The following is a 21,678-nucleotide window of genomic DNA, read 5'->3' on the forward strand; positions in this document are numbered from 1 at the left end:
AGATATGTGGATGTAATGCAATAATTTTGGACAACTCAAAAGTTTAATAATAAAAGGAATTTACATAGCTTGGTTGCCACCCAAGCCATTTCTGGCATTTGTCTCTCTGATGTAAACATCATCATTTTTTTGATGGAAAATAACTTATATCCACTGAACATTATATATATATATATATATATATATATATTTTTTTTTTTTTTTTTTGTATATATATATATATTTTTTTAGCACAGACTCTAGGGAAAAAATGGCGGTCAATGCAATTTTTTTTATGTCAGGCAATATTTACGCAGCAATTTTTCAAACATGATTTTTTGGGGAAAAAAATATTTTATGAATTAAAAAAATGCAAACCACAATATTTACCCCAATTTAATAAGTTTAATAATAAAAGAAATTTACTTAGCTTGGTTGCCACCCAAGCCATTTCTGGCATTTGTCTCCTACATGTAAACATCATAATTTTTTTGCTGGAAAATAACTTATATCCACTGAACATTATATATATATATATATATATATATATATATATATGTATATATTATTTTTATATATATATATTTTTTTTTAGCACAGACTCTAGGGAAAAAAATGGCGGTCAATGCAATTTTTTTTATGTCAGGCAATATTTACGCAGCAATTTTTCAAACATGATTTTTTGGGGAAAAAGCTATTTCATGAATTAAAAAAAGGCAAAACACAATATTTACCCCAATTGTTTTGTATAATGTGAAAGATGATGTTACACTGAGTAAATACCAAACATGTCACGCTTCAAAAATTGCGCACACTCGTAGAATGGCATCAAACTACAGTACTTAAAAATCTCCATAGGCGACAAGTTACCAGTTTAGAGTTACAGAGGAGATCTAGCACTAGAAATATTGCTCTCGCTCTAATGAGCACAGCCATTACTCACATGTGTGGTTTGAATGCCGTTTACATATGCGGGCGTGACCCACATATGCGTTTGCTTCTCCATGCAAGCAGGAGGGGATGGGGGCTCTTTAAAAAAATAGTTATTTTAGGTGTTTATTTTATTTATTTATTTATTTATTTATTTTACCCTTATCCTTTATTTATTGATCACCTTTAATAGGAATAGAGCATGACAGCTCCTCTGTCTATAAGTCCCCACATCTCTCCTCTATTCTGGAAAACCTGAGATATAAAAAAAAAAAATTATCTCAAGCCTTCCAACTAAAAAAAACAAGCAGTGTTTACATCTGCCGGTGCCGGAAGTGACACCATGGCCAGCTCTATGAAAAACTGCCACCACTGGTGGATTCATTCTCCGGCTCCCCGATCCCACAGAGAGACCTGAGAAGCACTGGAGGGTGGCAGGAGGGGGTAGTCCCTTCCCACCACCTGTAAAAACAATCAAGCAGCTAAACAGCTGCTATGATGGTTTTTACAATGTAGGGAATCACTGGCTGAAAAAAAAATGACTTCTGGATGATGCCTGTAGCTGCAGGCAGTATCTAGATATCTTCAGTCAAAGTAAATGAAGCCATATGACGTATACCCAGGGGAAGTGGTTAAAGATGTATCACAGATGATAACAAAGATAAATACAGCATTATTCAATCCAGGGGAATTCAGAATTTCATTTGAAATTCCTGGATACGACAGTCCGCTTGATTCAGTCACTTCCTCTTTAATTCTGAATGAAACTTAAACAGCCCTTTGTTATCTAACCATATACTGTATAAAGCAGCCCAAAAAACCATTTTGAGCCACATTCCCAACTTTCCAACTTGAGATACTAGATGTCAAAGTATACATTAAACATGTTGTGTATTGATACAAGGGATTATTTACAGTATATACTAACATAACTGGTAACATAAAACTATTACTAAGTCTCTTGTAAATCAATAATTATCAAAAACATACACTACAGGCCACAACCACTCTTATCCCAACACAGCCGCTAACAGGGGATTACCCAAGTATTGGCTGTGCACTACCACGCCTTGAAACCACAATCAGTCTGGCATATAATATAAGGCTTACTGCTATGCCTGACTTCCTGCAGCCTTTTAGCAGTGCTCACTTTACATGTTACTAATATCAATATATGTCACTTGGAGGTTTTCCCATCCTTCTATACTTCTTTAATTAAAGCAGAGTTCCGGCCTCAGAATCGTTTTTTTAATAAAAACACTGCCCAAATAGTGATCCATCGCCCTTAATACACCCGCTAATCCCGTTTTACATAGTTTTATAAGTTAGTTTAAATCGTAAATTCTTACTTTTAAAATCTTTTGCTGAGCATGGCCATCTTTGTTGTGGTTATCCGAAGCCGCAGTATGTAAATGTATTCCCTTATTCCTGGTTCTAGCTCATTGTGCAAGATGAATGCAGCGCGAAATCTCGCGTATGCCCAGTACTATGCGATCGGCATAGTAAGGGTTTCCATAGGGAAGCCTATCATAGCGTCATTTCCTGTTTGCAAATAATGCGATGAGAGGAGCGGCCGGCCGCCTACGTCACTGCCCATTGCCTCCTGGGAGTGATGAGTAAGAGCTCCCAGGAGGCATTGCAGGACAGGAAGAGACGGCGCGGGCCGAGGCCGCAGAGGGAGGAAGTGGAAGGAAGGTAAGTATATTTTCTTCTGAAACAAGGTAAGTAAAAAAAAAAAAGAAATTGGGACTATCCAATTGTTTTTTTTTTAGGTGACACTCAGCAAGCGGATGGCACAAAATCGATTGTGTCGATTTTGAGGCCGGAACTCCGCTTTAAGGTAAACTTGAGTTACAAGGTAAACATACCTTGGTTTTGCACATAACAGTTCCAAAGACATGGCATTACAAAGTCTACAGGTATGGTAGTGCATCTTTCCTAAAGTAGGGTATAAGAAACATTTGGCTATGGTTTCACAATTGTAGGAAATTACCTTCCATCGGCCTAGTGCCATAGAAGGAGTACTGTGCTCACGCGTTGGATAGCACAGTGCAGCACTAGCTATATGATGTGTAGAAATTCATTTTTCTGAGAAGTTTTTTGTCACTTTGTAGAGGTCTATTTGCATATATGCCCCAGAAAATATAATGCCACTTGTGCTTAGCATTTCAGTGACATCATCCTGTTAAAACTTTGCTTTACTTTTAGGCATTTAAAGCTACTGGTGTTGACAAGACATTTAGAAAACAAAAAGTTTTTCTCCATGACTTTTTAAAAGGTGAAGCAGAATATCACAAAGGACAGGCAAATGAGAAAATGTAATCTTGCCATACTCAGGCTTAGATTCTAAGATTTATCAAAGGTCATACTGAAGAAGTAATTTTGACGAGTGCTTTAGCAATGTATTAAATTTGTTTGTGACATGGCAGGCTTCATCCCTTTTCTCTTCTGTATTATCATTAATAGTGTATGTATGAATAATTCACTGTGTAAGTAAATAATCAAGAGATATTCACCCAAGTGAGATTTAGCAGGATTCCCCCTGCATTTCACAGTTGCCTTCACCCTTTTTACAAAATAATGACTGTTTACCCGGTGAATGCAAATGCCATTGAGCAGTTATCAAATCTCACATGTACAATATCAGTAAGGATTTGGAAAGGCTGCAGGTGCATCTGCAAGCAAAAGGATGGTGGATTCCAGCATCTGTGTTTTTCCAGGTTCAGCACCATGGAAAGCTATTACTGGCATACTGTAATTTTTATTTTTTTGTAAAAAAAGGCATGCTCCTCCTTTTCCCAGAGCCAACTAACCAGACACACCTAGCGTGAAGGTTGATAGTCCCAGAGTAAGGGATCTGTGAGTGTGAAGCCCCACCACAATAACACCAGTTCCATTGCCTTTCAGCATTCGGATGACCGAGGTCCTCCTCCCAAAGCATAGTACCCAGTGCTGATGGGCACTGGACTCTTTGCCCCTCCATTGCCTGGGTGGAAATCTCCAAATGTTGCAAGTTGCTGTTCCCCTCTCCCTAGTTATCTGGTTTAAGGGGGACTTTCAGACTCCTAACCAGTTCACTGGTACATGCAGGTATGATACTACATAAAAAAAGTTTGATTTTTCAATCATTTTATCTAATATTCACGTTAAGTTTGGTGATAGCAAGGAGTGTAATTTCCCTTTCACTCTGCTTAAACTCTTATTTGAGCATTGTCAGATTTCCTGTGCTAGGCAGAATTGCGTTCAATCATGAAACTCTAGTGATAGAGTTTTTCCAGATACAGAGGCCACCATAATGTGAACACAGGCAGTAGTGCAAGGGAGTGAATAATGTTTTTGTGTTGTATAAAGTCCAGCTGTTGCTGCAACAGTTTCCTGTGTAGTAGTTTTTTCTGCTGCAAGATGTTCTCAGTCAGATGAACAGCATCATTTAACCCACTTCCTCTGAGCCCAGGTCATCCTAGACATGCCCCAAACTGTGACTGAACAGTGAAAAATTAAGTAGCACAGCAATGTGCCCATCTTTGTCACTCTGCTTTTCCTCATACCAGCATGCTTCTTGAACTGATTGTTTCCTTGTGCTGCTTCTTCCACCCACATCCCAGTTCTGCTGTAAAGGGATAGGAAGAGGCTGATGCTAGGTCAAATTTAGGTACCTTTGCTGCTTGTATTTGAAAAAATAAGTTTAACGATGTGTTAAATATCTGCCTTAATCTGTATAATTTGTTTATGCTTAGAGTTCAGACCTAAATATAGCAAACATTTATGATATGGTCTTTTATCCAGTCAACACTTGATTTCCAGAACCTCCATGGAATGGTGAAGTGAAACAAATAAAGTTTCCACTTCACTTTTCTATTGAAAACTAAAAACAAAACAATACAAAAAAAATATGTATTTTACATGGGAAAATGCTGGGCTTTTCCCACTTTTTTGAAACCAGATTGTGTCCATTATTCAATGAAAGCAGTAGCCAGTAATCCACATGAAACTTCTACAGGAACACTACCAATGCATATTCTGTGCATAAAATGACTTTATTCATCAAATATCCCAAAAAAAACAAATAACAATAAAGATTTATTTATAAATCTCTTGTTAATAAATACAGTTCTAAAGCTTAGACAGTATCGGTATTCCTGTAGAACTGGTTGAGGTCCTCCTGCTTTTAACAATTCCGTTGATAAGCCTAATGAAAATATAATTAAGTGTATCAATTAACATGAGCATAATGTGAGAAGGAATCAATAAGTAAATGAGCAAAAAAAAAAAAAAAACTTGGAAAAAGATGGGCACATAAATAGGAGAGAAAAATATGGTAAAGCTGTGTGAGAAAGAAGAGGCTGTTATATATATATATATATATACACACACACATACACAAGAGATTAGTAAATATTTTCAGTTCCCATCTTATTATTATAAAGCTGTTGGCCACCAACATATCGGGTTTTTAATGTGTGAAATGTAGTGTTTCTCGCTGCCAAGTTAAATTTGAGCCTGGGTACAAGCAATATATTGGGAAAATACAGTGTACTTTAAATTTTTTTAGATATTGTTGTATATTTGTTTAAACAAAATATTTTTGTTGTATTATTATTATTCACTGCTCAAAAAAATTAAAGGAAGACTTTGAAAACACATCAGATCTCAATGGGGAAAATATCATGCTGGATATCTATACTGATATGGACTGGGTAATGTAAATCCTGTATAATAATAATAATGTGTTAGGAACGAAAAGGATGTCACATCGTTTGATGGAAATTAAAATTATCAACCTACAGAGAGCTGAACTCAAGGACACCGCCAAAAATCAAAGTGAAAAAATGATGCAGCAGGCTATTCCATTTTGCTGAAATTCCATTGCAGCAACTCAAAGGGGTACTCAGTAGCTTCTATGGCCCCCACGTGCTTGTATGCATGCCTCCTAACGAGACAACGGATGGTGTCTTCCTCCCAGATCTGGACCAGGGCATCACTGAGCTCCTAAACAGACCGAGGTGCAACCTGACGGCATCGGATGGACCGAAACATAATTTCCCGGTAGTGTTCTTTTTGATTTAGGTCAGGCGAGCGTGGAGGCCATTCAATGGTATCAATTCCTTCATTTTCCAGGATCTGGCTGCATACTCTCACCACATAAGGCCGGCATTGTCGTACACCAGGAGGAACCCAGGACCCACTGCACCAGCATAGGGTTTGACAATTTTATCTCGATTGGCATTAGGGGTGCCATTGTCTAGCCCATAGAGGTCTGTGCATCCCTCCATGAATATGCCTTTCCAGACCATCACTGACACACCACCAAACCAGTCATGCTGACCGATGTTACAGGCAGCATAACGTTCCATACCCTTATCCAGACCCTTTCACGTCTGTCACATGCGCTCAGGGTGAACCTGCTCTCATCTCTGAAAAGCACAGGGTGCCAGTGGTGGACCTGCCAATTATGGTGTTCAATGGCAAATACCAATCAAGCTCACAGTGCTGGGCAGTGAGCACAGGGCCCACTAGAGGACGTCGGCCCATTAGGCCACCCACATGAAGTCTGTTTCTGATTGTTTGGTCAGAGACATTCACACCAGTGGCCTGCTGGAGGTCATTTTGTAGGGGTCTGGCAATACTCATCCTGTTTCTCCTTGCACAAAGGAGCAGATACTGGTCCTGCTGATGGGTTAAGGATCTTCTTTGGCCCTGTCCAGCTCTTCTGCCTGTCTCCTGGACCTGGAACTGCCTGTTATCCAACAGTGCAGCAGAGAGAGAGGCATTGGAAATGATCACATGCAATATTTCTGGATGGACTAACAGGATGGTTGAAGACAATTGCTTCAAAGGTGGAAGTGGCAGCAGTTCCAGTTGATTTCCTGGGCAATCTATTAAGTGTGTTTGCCTTGTCCATGAGAGTGGTGAATGGCCAGTCCATTGAGAGTGACCTGCACACTGGTGGTGGTGGTGTGAGGTGTACCAATAATAACACATTAGGCTACCTTTATCTTTGGAGTGGATTACTTAACTTCTAACTATCCTGTTTATGGATTCCTAAATGGATTATGCATGATGGAATAAAAACACCTTATATACTTTTATATGTATGGTTTATTCATGCTTTTGAGCTTTACTGTTTGATATATGATCTTTTTGTTTGCGCTTCTGATTTTCCTGTACTTGTCTCAGTAGGACAGGTTGGTTATCTTCAGCATTCCAATCTATCCATTTTAAGCTAGGTCACAGGACACATTCTCAGAAGAAAAAAAGTAATCGGGCAAGGTAGAAAAAAATTATCCAATTGCTATTGATTCTTAGAAGATGCCTATAAACTTGAGAAGAAAATAACTTCTGCTGGCATCTAACCTTCTTTTGGAATGCCTGCAGAATGCACTTTACTCTGTGAACCTTAAAAGTTTATGTAAATGGAAATAAGATGGTGGAGAACTGGAGGCTACCAAGGGGAACAATAGGATAGGCTTTTTAACCTGTCCACGCTTTTGTTGCTCTGCGTTTAAGCAGGTGTAGTTAGCTAGTCTGCCACTAGGTGGCTCTGGCTTAAGTTAGTCTAGTAATAGGGAAGTATGTCATTGGGCGCTAGGTCGCCTTTTAGAAGTAGTGATATAATGGGTGTAGCCATTGCCCATATAAACGTAATATATCAAAATAATGCAGCGCCAAAGGAAATAAATAATTCAGTGAAATGCCACATTATAAACAGATATCTTAAATAAGTGGTTATGCACAGTGAAAAATAAAGTGCAACTGCTAATGAACACAAGATAAGCAATGATGTGACAGTAGGATATTGATCAGTAACAAAAAGTGTCACAGTGGGTATAAAGTGCAAGTGCTATGAACTAATGTGACAGTGATTCAACGATCATAAAAATCCAAAAATATTCCAAATGATCAAATAAATTTTTAAAATATATAAAGTGCCAATAATAATTTGTCTTCAGTGCTGTGCAAAAATACAATAAGGGTGCTTCAATACCAAAAGGGTGACTCGTGTGCTGGTAATGATAATACTAGCAGCTCACCTTCCTGTCTGACTCACAAATTATAATGAGCCAGACATGCAGATTGCACTTAAAGTGGAGTTCCACCCTGAAAAACATTTTTTAGCTAAAAATACCCCCCAGGACAGTCAAGGCTAGTGCATTTCAGCAACGATAGCCTCTTAACTGTCCCCTGTTTCACTTACCTTTTAGAAGAAATGCTTATCTTGAAAATGTCTTGTCCAGCGCTGCCATCTCAGGTGTGGGCAGCTGAAGCCGGAGCGTCCTCTTCTGTGTCCTCTTCGGTGACGTCGGAGTCCCAGAATGCCCTGCACCGGCCCTGCTCGTCACTTCCGGGGCAGGCGCGTCATCCCTGCACAGCTTTTGGGCATGCCCAGAAGCTGTTTAGCAGGGAATGACGTGCCTGCCCCGGAAGTGATGAGCAGGGCCGGTGCAGGCGAATTGACTCCTGGGAGCGATGACGCTCGGCTCCCAGGAGTCAATGCAAGGAGGAAGAGACGACGCGGGCCGTAGCCGCAGAGGGAGGAAGAGGAAGGAATGTAAGTATATTTTCTTTAAAAACAAGGTAAGTAAATAAAAAGAAAAAATTAAACTATCCAATTCTTTTTCAGGAAAAAAAAGAAAGCGGATGGTGCAAAGTTGTTTTCGAGGCCGGAACTCCACTTTAAGAGCTCAGGATAATGGATTCGTCACCTCCTCCCTTCTCCTCTCACCGGATGGGAATCCCTCCCAACAGTTATTGGTATAATGGACAGCCAGACCTGCTTTATACTCTATCAAGGAATTGGGGTAGTGGGAACGTCACCTCCTCCTTCTCCTCTCTCAGGGTAGGGGTGCCACGTATAGGAATAAAACACAATCTCCTAGTGCTTTTAGTTTAAATATTTATTAAATAGCAATTGCAGTAAGGAACTCACATTCCACGGCACTCAGCCAGTGTGGGCATGACAAACAGGAAGTGTACTGGCGTGTGTGAACAGGCTCCTCCCCGTATGCATTACGTCGACCAATCGACTTCCTCAGAGGGGTGGAGCTGACACGCCATGTCTCCAGTAAATAATCACCTAGTGCCGCCCTCATCACGGCTGTCCAATCACAATTTTGCCGCCCACTTCCGGAGCAGACCATCCAGGAAGCGAGACGGCGTAGTGACAGAGGAATGAAAGCACCAAAGCCACCCTCCAATGGACCGTCCAATCACCTGGCCATCACCTCACCTAAACAAAAATAGTCCAGGAAGTGAATCAGTATGTGGACAAAGGAGTCACGACGGCAAGGCAAAAAAGATAATACAGCGCAAAACGGTGACACCAAAAAGGCACTGCCGTTTAAGCTAGTATAAACAAGATATCAGTGCAGGGGTAACTTAACTGTGAAATATCAAAATAGCATGAAGCCTGCTCACATAGCCCACTTCCCTCTCTCTGTCCGCCATAATAAATACATTACAACATTCAATACATTACTTAAAAATTAAAAATTAAATATATATCAATATGATGGTAAACAGCTGATTAAATAGAATCATATTATATACACAGTACTAAAAATTGAATTATTTTTTTTTAAGATATCTGTTTATTTATCGGCATTTCACTGAATTATTTATTTCCTTTGGCGCTGCATTATTTTGATTTATTAAGTTTATTTGTGGTATGTGGAAGCACTGAATGTATGCTGCCATTGGGACTTTGACACATTCACATTATTCATTTTGGTTTAGCGCTGATTTTATTCATATTTTTTTATTGCACATATAAAAGCCAGGATGGGAGGAGAAGGGATATGGGAGCCAGAAACCCCACACCTATGCAAATGCAGTCAGTTCTTGCACAGGCCCTGCATAGGGCAGAAGGCCTCTGGTGACTGGAAGCAGAATGCAAAAGGCCTTTAAGGCCAGGCTAAGGGCCCTCTGGTGTGCTTACTAATGCCCTTGAGACTTCTAGTGACACCTGGACAATGTGTACATAATCTAGTGGTGCCGCTGCAACAGTCCTGTCTCTGGAATTACATGAATGGAGTTATGAACTGGATACTCAAAACCTAATGGGCAGGTCAGAGCTCTCTGAGTGAGTACTGATGAACCTGGGGGGTGAGAGAGTGACATTAGAGAGCTGGGTTCTAAAGAGGTGATGCTCCCAAGGAGAGGAGAGGGATTTTAAGGGAAAATGGCTTAACGGTGATGTGCAAAGTGTGGTTTTCACATTAAACTGCTGCAGGCCATCCAATATCTGTAATTGTCGAAGTATGCCAAGTGACACTGGATAGTATGACTTTGCGACGTGTCACTGCCATCTTTAAAGAACAACAGAAAAGTGTGGAAACTGTAAATTTGTGTGGACATTCCTTTCTTGTGAATAAAGGCTAATGGTCGGGTATGATGTAGGATGGCCTATGGCAAGGAATAGGGCACAATATGGTAAAGGCTAAGAACTACCAGCAGTGGGTTGTAGTTCACATCCAAGGAAATGCAGGATGAGAGCGTTATGGACTTTGTGCCAACAGTCAGCCAATAAAAAAACCGGCTTACATGCATAGCAGCTAGCTGGTTGGTTCGGGGATTCCATAAACATAAACATAATATTAATAATGGCTTTCATCTTGTGTCTTCTGTCTAAATGCACACAAGCAAATAAAAAAATAATTAATGGCAACAAGAGAAGCATACATGTCTGTACCAATGAGAAGATATAGACATATTAGAGAACTTTTGGCGATTTCCATGATTTCGCTTTTGAAGAGGATGGTCTATTTAAACCTGATGCAAATTTACGGTGCAAATTTGATTTTCTGAAGGTTGATTGCTACAACCAAGGATTCTACATTCCTTGCTTTTTCTGCTCTGGTCATTGCATATGCTTGACTCTGGATGCTAACAGGAGACACTTGATCAGTTATTATTTTTTTTTTTAACATCACAGTGTATGGCAAAAATAATTAACCTGCTGAATTCTGACCCTTTTTGTTCTAATGAAGACCGCTTAATATAAACTGCTAAGTTCTTTGTGTAAGATTTCTTCCTCCCCTTGTTTAATATTTGCCTAATGATTTATTTTTTAGAAATGACAAGCAGGAAGACTTTTAATTTTTTCAGAAAAAAAAATGTGTATCTAAAGCCATTTTTTAATGGAAGTTTGGTTAAATCTCATGATAAACAGCGCTTGCTACAATATATTCCAAATCCACTTGCAATACTTTGTGAAAAATAATGCTCTAAAATATAGGTAAACAGTAGGGTTGAGCGAACCCGGACTGTATTGTTTGGGATCGTACCGGACTTTTGGGTACTCGGTACCCGGACACGGACCTGAACATTTCACTGTATGTTCGGGTACTGTCCGTTGTTCGGTAATGTTATTTGATGTTTTGGCACGGTTTTAATGGTGTGGTTTCAACAGGTGCAAGGCAGCCAATCAGCAAGCGTTTAACTAGTGTGCCCTTAGAAGCCATCACAGCCATGCCTACTAATGGCATGGCTGTGCTTGGCCAGTGCAGCATGTGACCCAGAGTCTATATAAGCTGGAGTCACATAGCGCCCCGTGTCACTCTGCTCAATCTATACTAGGGAGAGGTTTCTGATGCTGCTGAGGTAGAGATAGGGAGATTATTGTAGGGTCAGGCTGGAGATTGCTTTGAGGGAAAGCATAGGAAGAATCTTCTTTAATCAGACAGCGATCTACATTGATTTGATTGTGTGGGGGTGCAGTGCACAATCTTTTTGCCCGGGGGGAGAGATAGGAGATTATTGTAGGGGCAGGCTGGAGATTGCTTTGAGGGAAAGAATAGGAAGAATCTTCTTTAATCAGACAGCGATCTACATTGATTGTATTGTGTGGGGGTGCAGTGCACGATCTTTATGCCCTGACCTGTGCCCAGGGAGGAGGAGAAAGGAGAAAAAAAACTTTAATCAGTCTGTTAGGTGGGCGGCGTGCAGAACTGCACATTTAATGCAAGCTCAGTGCATATGTGGCTGCTTAATCTGCATTTAAAAAAGAAAAAAATGTTTTCCTTCATATTTTACTTTGACATACAGTGTTTAGACAGACACTGCTTTTCTAACCTGCTCTTCAAAAAGCACCAATGTAAGGGGAAAATAATTATTTTTTGGTATTTAGGGAAAAAAAAATATATTTTTCAGTTTTTCATTCAAATGTTTTTTTTTTATTCAATAGCGGAATAGAACAACAACAGTATTCAACCTGTTAGGCGTGCGATGTGTAGCGGCCATTTCATGCATGCTGAGTGCATATGTGTCTGCTTAATCTGCATTTAAAAAAGAAAAAAACTTTTTTCCTTCATATTTTACTGTGACCTTCAGCATTTAGACACTGCATTTCAAATCTGCTATTCAACAAGCACCAATTAAGGGGACAATTATTTTTCAGATTTTCATTCATAGGTTACAGTGAGATACACCCATTGCATACTGTTGTTGTATTCCGCTTTGCAATAAAAACCCATTTAGGGGAAAAAAAAGTTAATTGTGGCCTAGTCTGCATATGGTACAGTGAGATACACCCATTGCATATTGTTGTATTGCGCATTGCAATAAAAATCCATTTAGGGGGAAAAAAAGTTAATTGCGGCCTAGTCTGCATATGTTACAGTGAGATACACCCATTGAATACTGTTGTATTGCGCATTGCAATAAAAACCCATTTAGGGGAAAAGAAAGTTAATTGCGGCCTAGTCTGCATATGGTACAGTGAGATACACCCTTTGCATACTGTTGTATTCCGCTTATCAATAAAAACCCATTTAGGGGAAGATCCAAAATTCGATTTAATATGAGGAGAAGGTAAAATAATGGACGTGGCCTGGGTCATGGTGTTGCTGGTGGAGCTCCTGTTGCAAGAAGAGGACGTGGTCAATCTGTGCCAGCTACACGCACAGGTGAAACACCTTTCTCAGCTGCGAGTAGGCGACAGAACCTGCAGCAGTATTTGGCAGGGTCTCTACAAATCTTGAGGCCAGAAAAAGTACAGGCGATAGTAGATTGGGTTTCGGACAGTGCCTCCAGTTCCTTCACATTGTCTCCCACCCAGTCTTCTGCTGAAAGGTCAGAGTTGGCACCTGCAGCCGTTGTCCATCAATCCTTCCCCTCACCCCCTTGCAAATCAGTCAAGCAGTCTGAGCCCCAAGTCATGCAGCAGTCTCTTCTTCTTTTTGATGACTCTGTTAGCATGGTTTCCCAGGGCCATCCACCTAGCCCTGCCCAGAGAAGTGAAAAAGATTTAGTGCATCGATGCCCAACCACTTAAGTCTCCAGATGAGTATATGGGAGGACCATCGCAGCATGTCGCGGGTGATGACGAAACACAGTTGCCAACTGCTGCGGAATTCCGAATTGTGGAGACCGACAAGGAGGGCAGGGGTGAAGACTGGGTGGAAGACGATGTGGAGGACGATGAGGTCCTCGACCCCACATGGAATGAACATCATGCAGGTGACCTGAGTAGTTTGGAGGAAGAGGCGTGGTCGCACAGAGCCACCAGCACAGCAGAAGAGGGAGCAGGGTGCAAAAGTGGACCGGCCGTGCCCTAGACACTACACCTGCTACTGCCCAACCCAGCAAGGGACCGAGCACACCAAAGCCAGCTCAAAGGAGTTCCCTAACGTGGCAGTTCTTCAGACAATGTGATGATGACAGGACACGAGCGGTTTGCACGCTGTGCAATCAGAGCCTGAAGCGAGGCATAAACCTTCTCAACCTGAGCACAACCTACATGACCAGGCATCTAAGTGCAAAGCACGAGCTGCAGTGGAGTGCACACCTCAAAAACCAAGAAAAGTCTCTGGCTCCTCCTGCTTCCTCTTCTGCTTCTGCAGTCTCGGCCTCTTCATCCACCTCTGTAGTGACAGTGGCACCTGCCACCCCGCAAACAGAGGATCCACCAGCAACACCACCACCTGGGTCACCAACAACCATCTCCACAATGTCCCATGGAAGCGTTCAGCTTTCTATCTCCCAAACACTGGAGCGGAAGAGGAAGTACCCCCCTACCCACCCACAATCCCTGGCCCTGAATGCCAGCATTTCAAAATTCCTGGCCTTTGAAATGCTGTCATTCCAGCTGGTGGAGACGCAGAGTTTTAAGAGCCTTATGGCAGTGGCTGTCCCATAATACGTCATGCCCAGCTGCCAATACTTTTCCAGGCAAGCCATCCCTTCCCTGCACAAGCAAGTGGGTGACAAAATCAGGTGTGCACTGAGCAACGCCATCTGTGGCAAGCTCCACCTAACTAGGGATACGTGGACCAGTAAGCACGGTCAGGGATGTTATATCTCCCCAACAGCACACTGGGTAAATGCAGTGGCGGGTGGGCCTGAGGCGGATAGCAGTTTGGCGCATGTCCTTCCACCACTGAGGATTGCAGGACGCTTCAGTTTGGCTCCTGTTCCTAACTCCTCCTCCTCTTCCAGTCAGCGTAACACTTTCACCACCAACTTCAGCACAGCCAGGGGTAAACGACAGCAGGCAGCTTTAAAACTTGCCTGTTTGGGGGAAAAAAAACACACACCGCGCAGGAGTTGTGGAGGGGCATTGAACAGCAGACCGGTTGCTGCCAGTGAACCTCAAGCCTGGCCTGGTGGTGTGCGATAACGGGGGAAATCTCGTAGCAGCTCTGGGCCTAGCTGGTTTGACACACATCCCTTGCCTGACGCATGTGCTGAATTTGGTGGTGCAGAGGTTCCTTAGAAATCACCCCGAAATATCAGAGCTGCTGCAGAAAGTGTGGGCCGTCTGTGCGCACTTTCTGCGTTCTCACCCTGCTGCTGCTCGCCTGTCATCGCTGCAGCGTAACTTCGGCCTTCCCGCTCACCGCCTCATATGTGACGTGTCCACAAGGTGGAACTCCACCTTGCACATGCTGGCCAGACTGTGCGAGCAGCAGCAAGCCATAGTGGAGATTAAGCTGCAGTACGCACGCGTAAGTCGCTCTGCGGAACAGCACCACTTCACCACCAATAACTGGGCCACCATGCGAGACCTGTGTGCCTTGTTGCCCTGTTTCTAGTACTCCACCAACATGGCCAGTGCCGATGACACCGTTCTCAGCTTAACTATCCCACTTCTATGCCTTCTTGAAAAAACACTTTGGGCGATGATGAAAGAGGATGTGGCACAGGATGAGGAGGAGGAGAATGAAGAGGTATCATTTCCAAGGCTTTCAGGGCAGTCATTCGCAAGTGGCTCTGAGGGTGGGTTCCTGCACCCACAAACACCAGGGACACAATTGTCCAGCAGGGGCACAGTTCTGGAGGATGAGGAGGAGGAGATGGAGGAGGAGATGGAACCATGTTCACAGCAGGGTGGCACCCAGGCCAGCTCATGGCCATCACTGGTGCATGGCTGGGTGGATACGGAGGACACAGAGGACACACCTCCCACAGAGGACAGCTTTTCGTTGCCTCTGGGCAGCCTGGCACACATGAGCGATTACATGCTGCAGTGTCTCCGCAACGACCGCCGAGTTTCCCACATAGTAACTTGTGCTGATTACTGGGTGGCCACTCTGCTGGATCTCCGTTACAAGGACAACGTACCGTCCTTAATTCCCTCACTGGAGCGTGATCGGAAGATGCACGAGTACAAGCGCACGCTGGTAGACGCGCTGCTGGTGGCATTCCCACCTGACAGCGGGGGCACAGTGGAAGCACAAGGCCAAGGCAGGGGAGGAGGGTTAGCACGGCCAAAATGTGGAAAAGCTTTGTCAGCACACCACAACAGGCAGCAGCACCACCAGCTGATATGGAACGTCTTAGCAGGAGGCAGTTTGTACTGAATAACGGGTCTGCCCCCTTCAACTTCTGGGTCTCCAAGTTGTGCACATGGCCTGAGCTTGCCCTTTACGCCTTGGAGGTGCTGGCGTGCCCTGCAGCCAGTGTATTATCTGAACGGGTATTTAGCACGGCTGGGGGCGTTATCACAGACAAGCGCAGCCGCCTGTCCAGAGCCAATGTGGACAAGCTCACGTTCATTAAAATGAACCAGGCATGGATCCCAAAGGACTTGTCCGTACCTTGTTCAGAATAGACATTTATACCGGCCTTACCCAGCCATTGTTGGATTTGATCTTTCTTACTCTTTTGGGGTGTACCCTAATTTTAAAAAAATGTAATTAAAAACAAAAACCAGTGTTGGCTACCTCGTCCTCCTCCACTGCCGCTGCCGCCGCTTCCACCTACACCGCCATATTCACCGCCACCTCAACCTCCTACTCCATATGGGCCTTGTCCTCCTACATCATAAGATGATTATTTTTTTATTTTTCTGTTTTTTATGTTATTTTAAGTTATTTCTCTATCCACATTTGTTTGCAGAGCACTTGTCATGCTCTTAAGATAATTTTGCTGTCATTTGCAGCCCTCTAGCCCTTTCTATGTTTGTTTTAGAGCCATTTTAGTGCTCAAAAGTTTGGGTCTCCATTGACTTCAATGAGGTTTGGGATCGAGGTAAAGTTCGGGTTAAGTCCGGGTCACGAACCCGGACTTTTTTTTCAAGTTCGGCCGAACTTTAGTAAACAGTCCATACTGTGAACCCAAATAAGGTGAAATTAAAAAAACAGTCCACATAAAATGTGCACAACACCATTGCTCAGTGATCCTTTGCCCAATTATGACACTTTATGATGTTCCACCACCTGCTACTGAGACACACACCGCACTCTGGTGACCAGCTTACTGTATAGTAAGAGGTGACACAATCACTTTGTTGGTCACTGCTGGACCTGTCCTGGTTTTCCAAATGGCTCCTGGCCTGGTTCCGGTCCCTTCTTTTTAATGACCCCCAGTTCTTCTCCACTTAGTTCAATGGACAATAGATGGATAGAAAAAAAGAGGAAGCCTCTCATAGTGTAACAACCTTTAGTTTTATTTTAAAAATTGTTTAAAACGTTTTAAAAAATGCCACAGATACAATTACATAGTTCCTCTGTATATCTGTTTAGATGGACGCCGCTTGTAGCCCAGCGTGTGTTCCACCTGCAGACCGGAAGTGCCACACTAGAACTTCCCTTTAGTCACTTCCAGTCCGCAGGTAGAACACTTTTTTTAAAAACAATTTTTAAATTAAAAACTAAAGGTTTTTACACTATGAGGGGCTTCCTCTCTAATTTGTTTTTCTATCTATTTATTGTCCATTGAACTAAGTGGATAAAAACTGGGGATCATTTTAAAAAAGGGACCGAACCAAGCCAGGAGCCATTTAGAAGGCCAGGGCAGTTCCGGCAGTGACCAACAAAGCGTTTGTGACTCCCCTTATTGTACCAAGGGTCATCAGAGTCTGGTGAGTGCGGTGTGTGTCTCAATAGCAGGAGGTGGAACATCATAAAGTGTCATAACTGGGCAAAGGAGCACTGATGTTGTGCACATTTTATGTGGACTTTTTTTTATTTCACTTTATTTGGTCACGTTATGGACTGTTTCATTATTTTTTAAAACATTATTTTTCAGAAAGAAGTGGATTTGGAATATATTGTAGCAAGCGCTGTTTATAGTATATCAATTTATTGTAAAGTTTCTTTAAGTATAACAGACGGCAACTGCACTATCACTGTAAGATTTAGAATTATTGTAGTTAATAACTTTTGAGTAGTGGATTGTGGCAAGGGTTTAGTGCGGCATAGGTGTCTTTACATATACATTTTTCTTCATGGGTAAATCTCCTGTCAGTTTTTTTTTCTTTTTTTTGACATCCATGTCCAATCTGGGAGATTTCTGTTGTTGTCCTGAAGGAAAATTCTCTCCTAGACAATTGTCATTTAAACAAGTATCCCCTCTATTGCTGTTATGATGACAACTCAAGTTTTGAATTTGTCCTGACTTACAGTCCTGGTGACATGGATCAGGATAAAAAGAGATTGTAAATTCCCCAAAAAAAGGACAGCAATAAAAACCAGGCAAGGGTTCTAACCCCTCACCACAAAATCAACAATAATCTAAAAAATGGTTGCAGATACCCTTTAAGCCTTTTAAGATATAAACATGGTAGATTAGTTTCACCTAACTGGACAACCAACAACCAGTCAGATCCTTGGACTCATTAATTATGTTGCACTGGAAATAACAGAATTAGACTGGTTTATTAGACATGGTTTTCCTTTTTATTACCTATGCCTTTATGTCTGTTGATAAACCCCCAAAATGTTTCATATTTACAATTCCTAGCAACACAGCTAATTTAGCATCTTACAGTCAATGGGAATATAACTCTACCTATGCCCCCTGAGTGCTGCTTTTTATTATAACACACTGGCACTAAATTTGTCAACAGATTGTATACAGGAAAGATATCTGTTTGCATTTCCTGAATGCTGTCACCCAGCTATTGTGACAGAAAGTGATGGAATTTTCAGAGCTATGCTCTTTGACTCCTGTGGTTTCCAAGCACCTGTGCCCTAGGGCGAGCATACAACCAACTTGCGGCTTGGGCATAATGCCATTTTAACAGATTGCCTGAAATGCCAACACAGCCAATCAAATATATACTGTCTAAGTGTATTGTGTTTTCATAGCAGGAACAAATCCCAGACAGGAATATTTATTATGGTTGTCATTACCTATTGTACAACCCAGTGGTTGAATGTATGTTACTGCTTTCAAAGTCTTGAGTTAGAAAATATCTACTGCTGTCACAGGAACATAATTGTAACCTTTTAAATGGAAGTAGAATAACCCTATTGTAATAATCTGGCAGATTGTACTTTTGTTGCTGCCATTAAGAAATGCATAAAATAAGCCCAAATCATGGAATATACCTGAAACATTTGTCCCTGCTCTGATCATTTTATTTCCAGAAGTAATTCACGTGAAATGTAAGAATAGGTGATGTATAAAAGGACACTGACAATGGAGGACATGCACAACTATAATAATACGTGAAATATCTTTTAAAAATGTATTCATGTAAAACTACTGCATTTAAAATTCTGTTGCAGTATTGGGACCGAAAGACTATTAGTATATCCATCAGGACTGCAGTAGAGGTTCAGTGGTTTGGTTTTTGGAGAAGGTAGCTTAATGCTTTTATTTCTCAATGCTGAAAGAAAAGAGTGTGAAACAATAGGGTTGATGTACTAAAACTGGCGAGTGTAAAATCTGGTGTGGCTGTGCATGGCAGCCAATTCATTTCTAACTTCAGCTTGTTCAATTAATTGATTGGTTTTAACCACTTGCCTACCGGGCACTTTCAACCCCTTCCTGCCCAGGCCAATTTTCAGCTTTCAGCGCTCTCACGCTTTGAATGACAATTGCGCGGTCATGCTACACTGTACCCATATGACATTTTTTATCATTTTTTTCACACAAATAGAGCTTTCTTTTGGTGGTATTTTTTATTTCTTACAAAAAAAAAAAAAGACAGAAAATTTTGAAAAAAAAAAGTTTTTCTTATTTTCTGCGAGTAAATTTTGAAAATAAATACATTTTTCTCCTTCACTGATGTGCGCTGATGAGGCGGCACTGATGGGCACTGATAGGCTGCACTGATGGGCACTGATGAGGTGGCACTTATGGGCACTGATGAGGTGGCACTGATGAGGAGGTACTAATATGCTGCACTGATGAGCACTGATAGGTGGCACTGATAGGCGGCACTGATGAGCACTGATAGGCGGCACTGATGAGCACTGATAGGTGGCACTGCTGGGCACTGAGAGGTGGCACTACTGGGCACTGAGAGGCGGCACTGAGAGGAGGCACTGATGGGCACTGAGAGGCGGCACTGCTGGGCACTGATGGGTGGCACTGATGGACACTGGTGGGTGGCACTGATGAGCACTGATGGGCGGCACTGATGAGCAGCACCATCAGTGCCCACACTCAGTGCCCATAGTGCTGCTAGTCAGTGCCCATCAGTGCCTAGATGAGCAGGCACTGATGGGCACTGACTGGCAGCACTATGGGCACTGATTGTGGGCACTGATGGGGGGCACTGATGGCGGGCACTGTGGGCACTGATGGTGGGCACTTATTGTATTTTATTTACCTTTTTTGTAATCAGGGCACTGGTGATCAGTGCCCTGATTACATGTCTCTGTGTCCCCTAATCGCTGTTCAGCTCTGCTATTCCTCACACGCAGTCTCTGTGTGAGGAAGGAGAGCTGGCGATGAGAGATGATCTCATATGTTTACATATGAGATCATCTCTCATTGCATGGTCCGATCACGTGGTAAATGGCCGCTGTGATTGGCCATTTACCACGATCTGTGATTGGCTGTGTCCAAGGGACCCGGCTGACTCAGATTTTCCCCGATGCGCGCTCACGGGAGCGCGCGGGGAGTCTGTTACTGGGAGGCCGTATAAAGTCGGCCTCCCGGAAATTAGAGCCCGCACTGTAGCCGTACTTCGGCTATAGCGCGGGCGGCAACAAGTTAATTCAGAACTGCACCAGATTTTGGTATCTCTAGTTTTAGTAAATCAACTCCAATGTCTCTGATGTGCCTAATTTTCCCTATCTCTTAACCCAGTGATGACGAACCTTGGCACCCAGATGTTTTGGAACTACATTTCCCATGATGCTCATGCACTCTGCAGTGTAGCTGAGCATCATGGGAGATTAAATTCCAAAACATCTGGGGTGCCAAGGTTCACCATCACTGTCTTAACCTAACTTTAACACAAACCTGAACCCTAAACCTAAAATCATCCTATAAAATTAAATCTAACAGTAACTCACATAATATCTCCACCACTTAAAGCGGAGTTCCACCCGAAATTTATACTTACCTCCATCTTCTCGCTCCCGGTCACCTGAAAAACAAATGGATAATCGCAATTTTTTTTTTTCACTTACCTTTTAGAGAAAATATACTCACCTTACTTCCTTCTTCCTCCCCTCGGCGGCCACGGCGATTCGTCACTTCCTGGCTTTTGCAATGATTCCTGGGAGCTGAACGTCATCGCTCCCAGGAATCATTGCGCCTGCACCGGCCCCGACGTCAGTTCCGGGGCGCGCGCGTCATTCCCTTCTAAACAGCTTCTGGGCATGCCCAGAAGCTGTGGAGGGATGACGCGCGAGACCCGGAAGTGACGTCGGGGCCGGTGCAGTGCATCGTGGGACCAAAGAAGAAGGAAGAGGACCGAAGAGGACGCGGAAGAGGATCGCGCTGGCTTCAAGCTGCCCACACCTGAGATGGCAGCGCTGGACAAGACAATTTCAAGGTAAGTATTTCTCCTGAAAGGTAAGTGCAACCTGGGACAGATCAGAGGCTAGCCATTGTGGAATGTGCTAGCCCTGACTGTCCCGGGGGTATTTTTATAAAAAAATGTATAACGAGGGTGGAACTCCGCTTTAAGTCTCACCCTAACCATATCTCAAAACTTTGACCTACCCTAATAATGGACATGAAAATTTTCTGGCAATATTAAAAATGTTTAACCAGCTTTGCAACTATGACCAAGTGGAACAATGTTACATACTTCTACCAGTTTCTGTAGCAGCAGTAAAACGATTAAAGCTGTTTTCAGGCTGCATTTCTAGTTTTTGCTTAGACATCGTCTAAAATTGCTATGTGTATTGCCAGCATAACATGTAAAGATGAATTCCAGGTATGTACATTTGTCAAAAATGCACTTTCACTAAAATAGGTATGAATAAGGCCTGAACGTGAAAATGGTGTGGTCATTTTCATAAGAATAATGAGGCCCCATTCACGTCTGTGTGTTTCTGAATGCATGGCAAACTGCACAAAATGTGCGCTTTTCCTTGCTGCAAACACATTAAAAAGCATGGTAAAAATGCACCACACTCTACT

The sequence above is a fragment of the Pelophylax lessonae genome, assembly GCF_965119305.1.
Source record: "Pelophylax lessonae genome assembly, chromosome: 1".
NCBI classification, from domain to species: domain Eukaryota; kingdom Metazoa; phylum Chordata; class Amphibia; order Anura; family Ranidae; genus Pelophylax; species Pelophylax lessonae.